At 33.8% G+C, this 14881-nt stretch overlaps 12 non-coding genes across 12 annotated transcripts; 6 read left to right on the top strand and 6 right to left on the bottom strand.

Moving 5' to 3' along the window:
- Positions 1-325: 325 nt before the first annotated feature.
- TRNAQ-CUG (transfer RNA glutamine (anticodon CUG)) lies at positions 326-397 on the top strand. Its single transcript has one exon. It is a non-coding gene; the product is annotated as a tRNA-Gln (tRNA).
- Positions 398-1223: 826 nt separating this feature from the next.
- TRNAQ-UUG (transfer RNA glutamine (anticodon UUG)) lies at positions 1224-1295 on the bottom strand. The gene has a single exon. It is a non-coding gene; the product is annotated as a tRNA-Gln (tRNA).
- A 1550-nt stretch (positions 1296-2845) lies between these two features.
- Positions 2846-2917, top strand: TRNAQ-CUG (transfer RNA glutamine (anticodon CUG)). Its single transcript has one exon. It is a non-coding gene; the product is annotated as a tRNA-Gln (tRNA).
- An 826-nt stretch (positions 2918-3743) lies between these two features.
- On the bottom strand, positions 3744-3815 carry TRNAQ-UUG (transfer RNA glutamine (anticodon UUG)). Its single transcript has one exon. It is a non-coding gene; the product is annotated as a tRNA-Gln (tRNA).
- Positions 3816-5365: 1550 nt separating this feature from the next.
- TRNAQ-CUG (transfer RNA glutamine (anticodon CUG)) lies at positions 5366-5437 on the top strand. Its single transcript has one exon. It is a non-coding gene; the product is annotated as a tRNA-Gln (tRNA).
- An 825-nt stretch (positions 5438-6262) lies between these two features.
- TRNAQ-UUG (transfer RNA glutamine (anticodon UUG)) lies at positions 6263-6334 on the bottom strand. Its single transcript has one exon. It is a non-coding gene; the product is annotated as a tRNA-Gln (tRNA).
- A 1550-nt stretch (positions 6335-7884) lies between these two features.
- On the top strand, positions 7885-7956 carry TRNAQ-CUG (transfer RNA glutamine (anticodon CUG)). The gene has a single exon. It is a non-coding gene; the product is annotated as a tRNA-Gln (tRNA).
- Positions 7957-8782: 826 nt separating this feature from the next.
- On the bottom strand, positions 8783-8854 carry TRNAQ-UUG (transfer RNA glutamine (anticodon UUG)). Its single transcript has one exon. It is a non-coding gene; the product is annotated as a tRNA-Gln (tRNA).
- Positions 8855-10404: 1550 nt separating this feature from the next.
- TRNAQ-CUG (transfer RNA glutamine (anticodon CUG)) lies at positions 10405-10476 on the top strand. Its single transcript has one exon. It is a non-coding gene; the product is annotated as a tRNA-Gln (tRNA).
- An 825-nt stretch (positions 10477-11301) lies between these two features.
- TRNAQ-UUG (transfer RNA glutamine (anticodon UUG)) lies at positions 11302-11373 on the bottom strand. The gene has a single exon. It is a non-coding gene; the product is annotated as a tRNA-Gln (tRNA).
- A 1550-nt stretch (positions 11374-12923) lies between these two features.
- TRNAQ-CUG (transfer RNA glutamine (anticodon CUG)) lies at positions 12924-12995 on the top strand. The gene has a single exon. It is a non-coding gene; the product is annotated as a tRNA-Gln (tRNA).
- An 825-nt stretch (positions 12996-13820) lies between these two features.
- Positions 13821-13892, bottom strand: TRNAQ-UUG (transfer RNA glutamine (anticodon UUG)). The gene has a single exon. It is a non-coding gene; the product is annotated as a tRNA-Gln (tRNA).
- Positions 13893-14881: the final 989 nt, after the last annotated feature.

Below are 14881 nucleotides of genomic sequence, written 5' to 3'. Positions count from 1 at the left end.
TTTGCATGCAAAGTCCAACGTGCCAATCATTGCTCTTTGGCGCATCCCATGTGAGAGACAAAGAAATGGGTGTATTAGTTTGGAAATGTAAAATGTTTTAATATGTTACAGTCAAAGATGATCATTATGATATAACTTGCCTATCCTGATAAACGTTTGCATATTTAACACTGTTAAGGAGAATGTATCTGAACAGAATCAAATCACATTATAGCTCTTTACACTATGAGCATTCAACAGAGATATCGTTTCATCAATGTAAGAAATGCCCCCGCACTAATGCGCTCTCTTTTGTCTCAATGGAAAAATTACTCATGTATGGGAGGGTTCCATGGTGTAATGGTTAGCACTCTGGACTCTGAATCCCGCGATCCGAGTTCAAATCTCGGTGGGACCTGCTTGAATTATGAGATTTACTATTTCACCCATTTCTTAGAATTTGGTCTTGGAAAAACATAACGTCAATGTTTTATACTGATACTTATCAACGTATAAGTATGCATCTATTTATACATAGCTATATCCGTCTAGATAGCGATAAGACTATATAAAGAAATCAATTATTCATAAACATATGTATTGAAGCTGAAAACTAAAAACTGTTGTTTCCCATCCACAATTTAAACGTTAGGTTCATTTCCTCTCTCATCTATATGACCAGTAATGAGATAGTTAATTTTTGCTGATTTCTTATATGACAACATGCTTGACTTACACAGTGCATTTAATTGTGAATTTCTTTGAAAGAGAAATTCAGATTATTACCTTTGACACGTCTTTCGAAAGATTTTACTTTATGGTTATGGATTTACTTTAGAAAATCAGAGTGTAAATATATGTGTGTCTGAATTTCACGATTGTTATTCAAAACGTCATATCTTCTGTCCCCATAATACACAATTTGATTCCTCAAGTTTTGTTTTAATGAAGGATTTCCAATTAAAAAGTTCCATCTTCCCCTTATCAATAACAGTAAGATTTAAGAAAGTAATATCTTGCATCAGCCCCCTGTGATGAGTTTGAGAAAACAGAGTCAGCTCGCAAAATGTCTCATTATTTTGAGCCATTTAATTTCCATGTTTTCTAAAAGTTCTATCATTTGCTCACATCGAATAGACTTTCAGAATACAATCAATAAATTAATGTTTCACTCTACCCGTGTTAGATTTGTGATATTTATGAATACACTTGACAGAAAAAGATTTGATCAACAGTCATGAAAGTGGTCCCACCGAGATTTGAACTCGGATCCTTGGATTCAAAGTCCAAAGTGCTAACCATTACAACATGGAACCTCCCATGTGACAAGGGAGCAAATTGCTGCAGCAATGTGAACATTTCAAAGTTTTTAATGTTCTACAGTCAAAGACCAACAGAATGTTATTACTTTTCTATTCTGTTCAACTTTTGCATATTGAACTATGTTAGGGAAGGATGTTGCCCAGAGGACTCAAGTAACGCTATCACTCTGTTGAACAGTACTTTTTATGTGAGATACGATTTTGCAATAAAATATAAGATTCCCCCGTGAATGCAATCTATTCTCTCAAAATGAAAAGCTCAACCTGGTACAGGTGGTTTGATGGTATCATGCTTAGCACTCTAGACTCTGAAAACCGGGATCTGAGTACAAATCACAGTGGGACTTATCTAAACTTTACGATTTTCTTTTTCCATTCAGTTCTTAGAATTATTAATTGGAAAAACATCTCATTTACTTATAAACTTGTACATATCCACTTTACACGTATGTATCTCCCTATATCTTGCTATATGTCTCTGTATATTTATAGGACAACATAAACACATACATTATAAAAATGCATATAATTAGTAGAGGTGAAAATAATGAAAAGTTGTTGCCTCTCCACATTTGAAACATGAGCTTCTTCTCCTTACTCTTCTATATGTCATGAAATTGAGATAGTCACTTTTTAGTCAATTTTGATCTAACAATATAGTTGATTTATACAAAGCATATCATATGATTTGTGAATAATCTTAAAAGAGAAAATTAGATCAGTACCTGTGAGGCCTCCAAGCAAAAGCTTATGTTTCACGATTGCAGATCGACTGTTGAAAATCAGCATGAAAAACGTTTTATTTCACAATTTCCATACTAATATACAAAAACATTTGTACTATCTGAATGATACCGTCATTGTGGTTCTCTAGGTTTGATTTAAGAACACTTCTCTTTCAAAATGTGCTAAATTCGCCTTATCAATAGCGCAGAAAGCTTCAAAAAGGGATGCTGGGAATCAGGCCTCTGAAATGCATTTCAGAAAAACAGGATAGGATTTCTTAATGTCACACTATTTTGTGTAGGAATGTGATGTAAACGTATTATAATGTTTGTATTTCTGTAACTTGTTCAAGCTGATGGACGTTTTGAAAGGAATCAATAATTGTCTCTTTCAACCTACTGGTGTTGGATTTGAGCTATCAATAAACAAAGGTGACAGAAATAGAAAAGGTCAAGAGTAATAAAATAGTACCCCCAAGATTTGGACTGGTACCTTTGCATGCAAAGTCCAACGTGCCAATCATTGCTCTTTGGCGCATCCCATGTGAGAGACAAAGAAATGGGTGTATTAGTTTGGAAATGTAAAATGTTTTAATATGTTACAGTCAAAGATGATCATTATGATATAACTTGCCTATCCTGATAAACGTTTGCATATTTAACACTGTTAAGGAGAATGTATCTGAACAGAATCAAATCACATTATAGCTCTTTACACTATGAGCATTCAACAGAGATATCGTTTCATCAATGTAAGAAATGCCCCCGCACTAATGCGCTCTCTTTTGTCTCAATGGAAAAATTACTCATGTATGGGAGGGTTCCATGGTGTAATGGTTAGCACTCTGGACTCTGAATCCCGCGATCCGAGTTCAAATCTCGGTGGGACCTGCTTGAATTATGAGATTTACTATTTCACCCATTTCTTAGAATTTGGTCTTGGAAAAACATAACGTCAATGTTTTATACTGATACTTATCAACGTATAAGTATGCATCTATTTATACATAGCTATATCCGTCTAGATAGCGATAAGACTATATAAAGAAATCAATTATTCATAAACATATGTATTGAAGCTGAAAACTAAAAACTGTTGTTTCCCATCCACAATTTAAACGTTAGGTTCATTTCCTCTCTCATCTATATGACCAGTAATGAGATAGTTAATTTTTGCTGATTTCTTATATGACAACATGCTTGACTTACACAGTGCATTTAATTGTGAATTTCTTTGAAAGAGAAATTCAGATTATTACCTTTGACACGTCTTTCGAAAGATTTTACTTTATGGTTATGGATTTACTTTAGAAAATCAGAGTGTAAATATATGTGTGTCTGAATTTCACGATTGTTATTCAAAACGTCATATCTTCTGTCCCCATAATACACAATTTGATTCCTCAAGTTTTGTTTTAATGAAGGATTTCCAATTAAAAAGTTCCATCTTCCCCTTATCAATAACAGTAAGATTTAAGAAAGTAATATCTTGCATCAGCCCCCTGTGATGAGTTTGAGAAAACAGAGTCAGCTCGCAAAATGTCTCATTATTTTGAGCCATTTAATTTCCATGTTTTCTAAAAGTTCTATCATTTGCTCACATCGAATAGACTTTCAGAATACAATCAATAAATTAATGTTTCACTCTACCCGTGTTAGATTTGTGATATTTATGAATACACTTGACAGAAAAAGATTTGATCAACAGTCATGAAAGTGGTCCCACCGAGATTTGAACTCGGATCCTTGGATTCAAAGTCCAAAGTGCTAACCATTACAACATGGAACCTCCCATGTGACAAGGGAGCAAATTGCTGCAGCAATGTGAACATTTCAAAGTTTTTAATGTTCTACAGTCAAAGACCAACAGAATGTTATTACTTTTCTATTCTGTTCAACTTTTGCATATTGAACTATGTTAGGGAAGGATGTTGCCCAGAGGACTCAAGTAACGCTATCACTCTGTTGAACAGTACTTTTTATGTGAGATACGATTTTTCAATAAAATATAAGATTCCCCCGTGAATGCAATCTCTTCTCTCAAAATGAAAAGCTCAACCTGGTACAGGTGGTTTGATGGTATCATGCTTAGCACTCTAGACTCTGAAAACCGGGATCTGAGTACAAATCACAGTGGGACTTATCTAAACTTTACGATTTTCTTTTTCCATTCAGTTCTTAGAATTATTAATTGGAAAAACATCTCATTTACTTATAAACTTGTACATATCCACTTTACACGTATGTATCTCCCTATATCTTGCTATATGTCTCTGTATATTTATAGGACAACATAAACACATACATTATAAAAATGCATATAATTAGTAGAGGTGAAAATAATGAAAAGTTGTTGCCTCTCCACATTTGAAACATGAGCTTCTTCTCCTTACTCTTCTATATGTCATGAAATTGAGATAGTCACTTTTTACTCAATTTTGATCTAACAATATAGTTGATTTATACAAAGCATATCATATGATTTGTGAATAATCTTAAAAGAGAAAATTAGATCAGTACCTGTGAGGCCTCCAAGCAAAAGCTTATGTTTCACGATTGCAGATCGACTGTTGAAAATCAGCATGAAAAACGTTTTATTTCACAATTTCCATACTAATATACAAAAACATTTGTACTATCTGAATGATACCGTCATTGTGGTTCTCTAGGTTTGATTTAAGAACACTTCTCTTTCAAAATGTGCTAAATTCGCCTTATCAATAGCGCAGAAAGCTTCAAAAAGGGATGCTGGGAATCAGGCCTCTGAAATGCATTTCAGAAAAACAGGATAGGATTTCTTAATGTCACACTATTTTGTGTAGGAATGTGATGTAAACGTATTATAATGTTTGTATTTCTGTAACTTGTTCAAGCTGATGGACGTTTTGAAAGGAATCAATAATTGTCTCTTTCAACCTACTGGTGTTGGATTTGAGCTATCAATAAACAAAGGTGACAGAAATAGAAAAGGTCAAGAGTAATAAAATAGTACCCCCAAGATTTGGACTGGTACCTTTGCATGCAAAGTCCAACGTGCCAATCATTGCTCTTTGGCGCATCCCATGTGAGAGACAAAGAAATGGGTGTATTAGTTTGGAAATGTAAAATGTTTTAATATGTTACAGTCAAAGATGATCATTATGATATAACTTGCCTATCCTGATAAACGTTTGCATATTTAACACTGTTAAGGAGAATGTATCTGAACAGAATCAAATCACATTATAGCTCTTTACACTATGAGCATTCAACAGAGATATCGTTTCATCAATGTAAGAAATGCCCCCGCACTAATGCGCTCTCTTTTGTCTCAATGGAAAAATTACTCATGTATGGGAGGGTTCCATGGTGTAATGGTTAGCACTCTGGACTCTGAATCCCGCGATCCGAGTTCAAATCTCGGTGGGACCTGCTTGAATTATGAGATTTACTATTTCACCCATTTCTTAGAATTTGGTCTTGGAAAAACATAACGTCAATGTTTTATACTGATACTTATCAACGTATAAGTATGCATCTATTTATACATAGCTATATCCGTCTAGATAGCGATAAGACTATATAAAGAAATCAATTATTCATAAACATATGTATTGAAGCTGAAAACTAAAAACTGTTGTTTCCCATCCACAATTTAAACGTTAGGTTCATTTCCTCTCTCATCTATATGACCAGTAATGAGATAGTTAATTTTTGCTGATTTCTTATATGACAACATGCTTGACTTACACAGTGCATTTAATTGTGAATTTCTTTGAAAGAGAAATTCAGATTATTACCTTTGACACGTCTTTCGAAAGATTTTACTTTATGGTTATGGATTTACTTTAGAAAATCAGAGTGTAAATATATGTGTGTCTGAATTTCACGATTGTTATTAAAACGTCATATCTTCTGTCCCCATAATACACAATTTGATTCCTCAAGTTTTGTTTTAATGAAGGATTTCCAATTAAAAAGTTCCATCTTCCCCTTATCAATAACAGTAAGATTTAAGAAAGTAATATCTTGCATCAGCCCCCTGTGATGAGTTTGAGAAAACAGAGTCAGCTCGCAAAATGTCTCATTATTTTGAGCCATTTAATTTCCATGTTTTCTAAAAGTTCTATCATTTGCTCACATCGAATAGACTTTCAGAATACAATCAATAAATTAATGTTTCACTCTACCCGTGTTAGATTTGTGATATTTATGAATACACTTGACAGAAAAAGATTTGATCAACAGTCATGAAAGTGGTCCCACCGAGATTTGAACTCGGATCCTTGGATTCAAAGTCCAAAGTGCTAACCATTTCAACATGGAACCTCCCATGTGACAAGGGAGCAAATTGCTGCAGCAATGTGAACATTTCAAAGTTTTTAATGTTCTACAGTCAAAGACCAACAGAATGTTATTACTTTTCTATTCTGTTCAACTTTTGCATATTGAACTATGTTAGGGAAGGATGTTGCCCAGAGGACTCAAGTAACGCTATCACTCTGTTGAACAGTACTTTTTATGTGAGATACGATTTTGCAATAAAATATAAGATTCCCCCGTGAATGCAATCTCTTCTCTCAAAATGAAAAGCTCAACCTGGTACAGGTGGTTTGATGGTATCATGCTTAGCACTCTAGACTCTGAAAACCGGGATCTGAGTACAAATCACAGTGGGACTTATCTAAACTTTACGATTTTCTTTTTCCATTCAGTTCTTAGAATTATTAATTGGAAAAACATCTCATTTACTTATAAACTTGTACATATCCACTTTACACGTATGTATCTCCCTATATCTTGCTATATGTCTCTGTATATTTATAGGACAACATAAACACATACATTATAAAAATGCATATAATTAGTAGAGGTGAAAATAATGAAAAGTTGTTGCCTCTCCACATTTGAAACATGAGCTTCTTCTCCTTACTCTTCTATATGTCATGAAATTGAGATAGTCACTTTTTACTCAATTTTGATCTAACAATATAGTTGATTTATACAAAGCATATCATATGATTTGTGAATAATCTTAAAAGAGAAAATTAGATCAGTACCTGTGAGGCCTCCAAGCAAAAGCTTATGTTTCACGATTGCAGATCGACTGTTGAAAATCAGCATGAAAAACGTTTTATTTCACAATTTCCATACTAATATACAAAAACATTTGTACTATCTGAATGATACCGTCATTGTGGTTCTCTAGGTTTGATTTAAGAACACTTCTCTTTCAAAATGTGCTAAATTCGCCTTATCAATAGCGCAGAAAGCTTCAAAAAGGGATGCTGGGAATCAGGCCTCTGAAATGCATTTCAGAAAAACAGGATAGGATTTCTTAATGTCACACTATTTTGTGTAGGAATGTGATGTAAACGTATTATAATGTTTGTATTTCTGTAACTTGTTCAAGCTGATGGACGTTTTGAAAGGAATCAATAATTGTCTCTTTCAACCTACTGGTGTTGGATTTGAGCTATCAATAAACAAAGGTGACAGAAATAGAAAAGGTCAAGAGTAATAAAATAGTACCCCCAAGATTTGGACTGGTACCTTTGCATGCAAAGTCCAACGTGCCAATCATTGCTCTTTGGCGCATCCCATGTGAGAGACAAAGAAATGGGTGTATTAGTTTGGAAATGTAAAATGTTTTAATATGTTACAGTCAAAGATGATCATTATGATATAACTTGCCTATCCTGATAAACGTTTGCATATTTAACACTGTTAAGGAGAATGTATCTGAACAGAATCAAATCACATTATAGCTCTTTACACTATGAGCATTCAACAGAGATATCGTTTCATCAATGTAAGAAATGCCCCCGCACTAATGCGCTCTCTTTTGTCTCAATGGAAAAATTACTCATGTATGGGAGGGTTCCATGGTGTAATGGTTAGCACTCTGGACTCTGAATCCCGCGATCCGAGTTCAAATCTCGGTGGGACCTGCTTGAATTATGAGATTTACTATTTCACCCATTTCTTAGAATTTGGTCTTGGAAAAACATAACGTCAATGTTTTATACTGATACTTATCAACGTATAAGTATGCATCTATTTATACATAGCTATATCCGTCTAGATAGCGATAAGACTATATAAAGAAATCAATTATTCATAAACATATGTATTGAAGCTGAAAACTAAAAACTGTTGTTTCCCATCCACAATTTAAACGTTAGGTTCATTTCCTCTCTCATCTATATGACCAGTAATGAGATAGTTAATTTTTGCTGATTTCTTATATGACAACATGCTTGACTTACACAGTGCATTTAATTGTGAATTTCTTTGAAAGAGAAATTCAGATTATTACCTTTGACACGTCTTTCGAAAGATTTTACTTTATGGTTATGGATTTACTTTAGAAAATCAGAGTGTAAATATATGTGTGTCTGAATTTCACGATTGTTATTCAAAACGTCATATCTTCTGTCCCCATAATACACAATTTGATTCCTCAAGTTTTGTTTTAATGAAGGATTTCCAATTAAAAAGTTCCATCTTCCCCTTATCAATAACAGTAAGATTTAAGAAAGTAATATCTTGCATCAGCCCCCTGTGATGAGTTTGAGAAAACAGAGTCAGCTCGCAAAATGTCTCATTATTTTGAGCCATTTAATTTCCATGTTTTCTAAAAGTTCTATCATTTGCTCACATCGAATAGACTTTCAGAATACAATCAATAAATTAATGTTTCACTCTACCCGTGTTAGATTTGTGATATTTATGAATACACTTGACAGAAAAAGATTTGATCAACAGTCATGAAAGTGGTCCCACCGAGATTTGAACTCGGATCCTTGGATTCAAAGTCCAAAGTGCTAACCATTACAACATGGAACCTCCCATGTGACAAGGGAGCAAATTGCTGCAGCAATGTGAACATTTCAAAGTTTTTAATGTTCTACAGTCAAAGACCAACAGAATGTTATTACTTTTCTATTCTGTTCAACTTTTGCATATTGAACTATGTTAGGGAAGGATGTTGCCCAGAGGACTCAAGTAACGCTATCACTCTGTTGAACAGTACTTTTTATGTGAGATACGATTTTTCAATAAAATATAAGATTCCCCCGTGAATGCAATCTCTTCTCTCAAAATGAAAAGCTCAACCTGGTACAGGTGGTTTGATGGTATCATGCTTAGCACTCTAGACTCTGAAAACCGGGATCTGAGTACAAATCACAGTGGGACTTATCTAAACTTTACGATTTTCTTTTTCCATTCAGTTCTTAGAATTATTAATTGGAAAAACATCTCATTTACTTATAAACTTGTACATATCCACTTTACACGTATGTATCTCCCTATATCTTGCTATATGTCTCTGTATATTTATAGGACAACATAAACACATACATTATAAAAATGCATATAATTAGTAGAGGTGAAAATAATGAAAAGTTGTTGCCTCTCCACATTTGAAACATGAGCTTCTTCTCCTTACTCTTCTATATGTCATGAAATTGAGATAGTCACTTTTTACTCAATTTTGATCTAACAATATAGTTGATTTATACAAAGCATATCATATGATTTGTGAATAATCTTAAAAGAGAAAATTAGATCAGTACCTGTGAGGCCTCCAAGCAAAAGCTTATGTTTCACGATTGCAGATCGACTGTTGAAAATCAGCATGAAAAACGTTTTATTTCACAATTTCCATACTAATATACAAAAACATTTGTACTATCTGAATGATACCGTCATTGTGGTTCTCTAGGTTTGATTTAAGAACACTTCTCTTTCAAAATGTGCTAAATTCGCCTTATCAATAGCGCAGAAAGCTTCAAAAAGGGATGCTGGGAATCAGGCCTCTGAAATGCATTTCAGAAAAACAGGATAGGATTTCTTAATGTCACACTATTTTGTGTAGGAATGTGATGTAAACGTATTATAATGTTTGTATTTCTGTAACTTGTTCAAGCTGATGGACGTTTTGAAAGGAATCAATAATTGTCTCTTTCAACCTACTGGTGTTGGATTTGAGCTATCAATAAACAAAGGTGACAGAAATAGAAAAGGTCAAGAGTAATAAAATAGTACCCCCAAGATTTGGACTGGTACCTTTGCATGCAAAGTCCAACGTGCCAATCATTGCTCTTTGGCGCATCCCATGTGAGAGACAAAGAAATGGGTGTATTAGTTTGGAAATGTAAAATGTTTTAATATGTTACAGTCAAAGATGATCATTATGATATAACTTGCCTATCCTGATAAACGTTTGCATATTTAACACTGTTAAGGAGAATGTATCTGAACAGAATCAAATCACATTATAGCTCTTTACACTATGAGCATTCAACAGAGATATCGTTTCATCAATGTAAGAAATGCCCCCGCACTAATGCGCTCTCTTTTGTCTCAATGGAAAAATTACTCATGTATGGGAGGGTTCCATGGTGTAATGGTTAGCACTCTGGACTCTGAATCCCGCGATCCGAGTTCAAATCTCGGTGGGACCTGCTTGAATTATGAGATTTACTATTTCACCCATTTCTTAGAATTTGGTCTTGGAAAAACATAACGTCAATGTTTTATACTGATACTTATCAACGTATAAGTATGCATCTATTTATACATAGCTATATCCGTCTAGATAGCGATAAGACTATATAAAGAAATCAATTATTCATAAACATATGTATTGAAGCTGAAAACTAAAAACTGTTGTTTCCCATCCACAATTTAAACGTTAGGTTCATTTCCTCTCTCATCTATATGACCAGTAATGAGATAGTTAATTTTTGCTGATTTCTTATATGACAACATGCTTGACTTACACAGTGCATTTAATTGTGAATTTCTTTGAAAGAGAAATTCAGATTATTACCTTTGACACGTCTTTCGAAAGATTTTACTTTATGGTTATGGATTTACTTTAGAAAATCAGAGTGTAAATATATGTGTGTCTGAATTTCACGATTGTTATTAAAACGTCATATCTTCTGTCCCCATAATACACAATTTGATTCCTCAAGTTTTGTTTTAATGAAGGATTTCCAATTAAAAAGTTCCATCTTCCCCTTATCAATAACAGTAAGATTTAAGAAAGTAATATCTTGCATCAGCCCCCTGTGATGAGTTTGAGAAAACAGAGTCAGCTCGCAAAATGTCTCATTATTTTGAGCCATTTAATTTCCATGTTTTCTAAAAGTTCTATCATTTGCTCACATCGAATAGACTTTCAGAATACAATCAATAAATTAATGTTTCACTCTACCCGTGTTAGATTTGTGATATTTATGAATACACTTGACAGAAAAAGATTTGATCAACAGTCATGAAAGTGGTCCCACCGAGATTTGAACACGGATCCTTGGATTCAAAGTCCAAAGTGCTAACCATTACACCATGGAACCTCCCATGTGACAAGGGAGCAAATTGCTGCAGCAATGTGAACATTTCAAAGTTTTTAATGTTCTACAGTCAAAGACCAACAGAATGTTATTACTTTTCTATTCTGTTCAACTTTTGCATATTGAACTATGTTAGGGAAGGATGTTGCCCAGAGGACTCAAGTAACGCTATCACTCTGTTGAACAGTACTTTTTATGTGAGATACGATTTTGCAATAAAATATAAGATTCCCCCGTGAATGCAATCTCTTCTCTCAAAATGAAAAGCTCAACCTGGTACAGGTGGTTTGATGGTATCATGCTTAGCACTCTAGACTCTGAAAACCGGGATCTGAGTACAAATCACAGTGGGACTTATCTAAACTTTACGATTTTCTTTTTCCATTCAGTTCTTAGAATTATTAATTGGAAAAACATCTCATTTACTTATAAACTTGTACATATCCACTTTACACGTATGTATCTCCCTATATCTTGCTATATGTCTCTGTATATTTATAGGACAACATAAACACATACATTATAAAAATGCATATAATTAGTAGAGGTGAAAATAATGAAAAGTTGTTGCCTCTCCACATTTGAAACATGAGCTTCTTCTCCTTACTCTTCTATATGTCATGAAATTGAGATAGTCACTTTTTACTCAATTTTGATCTAACAATATAGTTGATTTATACAAAGCATATCATATGATTTGTGAATAATCTTAAAAGAGAAAATTAGATCAGTACCTGTGAGGCCTCCAAGCAAAAGCTTATGTTTCACGATTGCAGATCGACTGTTGAAAATCAGCATGAAAAACGTTTTATTTCACAATTTCCATACTAATATACAAAAACATTTGTACTATCTGAATGATACCGTCATTGTGGTTCTCTAGGTTTGATTTAAGAACACTTCTCTTTCAAAATGTGCTAAATTCGCCTTATCAATAGCGCAGAAAGCTTCAAAAAGGGATGCTGGGAATCAGGCCTCTGAAATGCATTTCAGAAAAACAGGATAGGATTTCTTAATGTCACACTATTTTGTGTAGGAATGTGATGTAAACGTATTATAATGTTTGTATTTCTGTAACTTGTTCAAGCTGATGGACGTTTTGAAAGGAATCAATAATTGTCTCTTTCAACCTACTGGTGTTGGATTTGAGCTATCAATAAACAAAGGTGACAGAAATAGAAAAGGTCAAGAGTAATAAAATAGTACCCCCAAGATTTGGACTGGTACCTTTGCATGCAAAGTCCAACGTGCCAATCATTGCTCTTTGGCGCATCCCATGTGAGAGACAAAGAAATGGGTGTATTAGTTTGGAAATGTAAAATGTTTTAATATGTTACAGTCAAAGATGATCATTATGATATAACTTGCCTATCCTGATAAACGTTTGCATATTTAACACTGTTAAGGAGAATGTATCTGAACAGAATCAAATCACATTATAGCTCTTTACACTATGAGCATTCAACAGAGATATCGTTTCATCAATGTAAGAAATGCCCCCGCACTAATGCGCTCTCTTTTGTCTCAATGGAAAAATTACTCATGTATGGGAGGGTTCCATGGTGTAATGGTTAGCACTCTGGACTCTGAATCCCGCGATCCGAGTTCAAATCTCGGTGGGACCTGCTTGAATTATGAGATTTACTATTTCACCCATTTCTTAGAATTTGGTCTTGGAAAAACATAACGTCAATGTTTTATACTGATACTTATCAACGTATAAGTATGCATCTATTTATACATAGCTATATCCGTCTAGATAGCGATAAGACTATATAAAGAAATCAATTATTCATAAACATATGTATTGAAGCTGAAAACTAAAAACTGTTGTTTCCCATCCACAATTTAAACGTTAGGTTCATTTCCTCTCTCATCTATATGACCAGTAATGAGATAGTTAATTTTTGCTGATTTCTTATATGACAACATGCTTGACTTACACAGTGCATTTAATTGTGAATTTCTTTGAAAGAGAAATTCAGATTATTACCTTTGACACGTCTTTCGAAAGATTTTACTTTATGGTTATGGATTTACTTTAGAAAATCAGAGTGTAAATATATGTGTGTCTGAATTTCACGATTGTTATTAAAACGTCATATCTTCTGTCCCCATAATACACAATTTGATTCCTCAAGTTTTGTTTTAATGAAGGATTTCCAATTAAAAAGTTCCATCTTCCCCTTATCAATAACAGTAAGATTTAAGAAAGTAATATCTTGCATCAGCCCCCTGTGATGAGTTTGAGAAAACAGAGTCAGCTCGCAAAATGTCTCATTATTTTGAGCCATTTAATTTCCATGTTTTCTAAAAGTTCTATCATTTGCTCACATCGAATAGACTTTCAGAATACAATCAATAAATTAATGTTTCACTCTACCCGTGTTAGATTTGTGATATTTATGAATACACTTGACAGAAAAAGATTTGATCAACAGTCATGAAAGTGGTCCCACCGAGATTTGAACTCGGATCCTTGGATTCAAAGTCCAAAGTGCTAACCATTTCAACATGGAACCTCCCATGTGACAAGGGAGCAAATTGCTGCAGCAATGTGAACATTTCAAAGTTTTTAATGTTCTACAGTCAAAGACCAACAGAATGTTATTACTTTTCTATTCTGTTCAACTTTTGCATATTGAACTATGTTAGGGAAGGATGTTGCCCAGAGGACTCAAGTAACGCTATCACTCTGTTGAACAGTACTTTTTATGTGAGATACGATTTTGCAATAAAATATAAGATTCCCCCGTGAATGCAATCTCTTCTCTCAAAATGAAAAGCTCAACCTGGTACAGGTGGTTTGATGGTATCATGCTTAGCACTCTAGACTCTGAAAACCGGGATCTGAGTACAAATCACAGTGGGACTTATCTAAACTTTACGATTTTCTTTTTCCATTCAGTTCTTAGAATTATTAATTGGAAAAACATCTCATTTACTTATAAACTTGTACATATCCACTTTACACGTATGTATCTCCCTATATCTTGCTATATGTCTCTGTATATTTATAGGACAACATAAACACATACATTATAAAAATGCATATAATTAGTAGAGGTGAAAATAATGAAAAGTTGTTGCCTCTCCACATTTGAAACATGAGCTTCTTCTCCTTACTCTTCTATATGTCATGAAATTGAGATAGTCACTTTTTACTCAATTTTGATCTAACAATATAGTTGATTTATACAAAGCATATCATATGATTTGTGAATAATCTTAAAAGAGAAAATTAGATCAGTACCTGTGAGGCCTCCAAGCAAAAGCTTATGTTTCACGATTGCAGATCGACTGTTGAAAATCAGCATGAAAAACGTTTTATTTCACAATTTCCATACTAATATACAAAAACATTTGTACTATCTGAATGATACCGTCATTGTGGTTCTCTAGGTTTGATTTAAGAACACTTCTCTTTCAAAATGTGCTAAATTCGCCTTATCAATAGCGCAGAAAGCTTCAAAAAGGGATGCTGGGAATCAGGCCTCTGAAATGCATTTCA

This window comes from Lissotriton helveticus, chromosome 4_1 (genome assembly GCF_964261635.1).
Source record: "Lissotriton helveticus chromosome 4_1, aLisHel1.1, whole genome shotgun sequence".
Classification (NCBI taxonomy): Eukaryota; Metazoa; Chordata; class Amphibia; order Caudata; family Salamandridae; genus Lissotriton; species Lissotriton helveticus.
The sequence above is the reverse complement of the archived record's forward strand: the minus strand, read 5'-3'. Positions and strand labels throughout refer to the sequence as shown.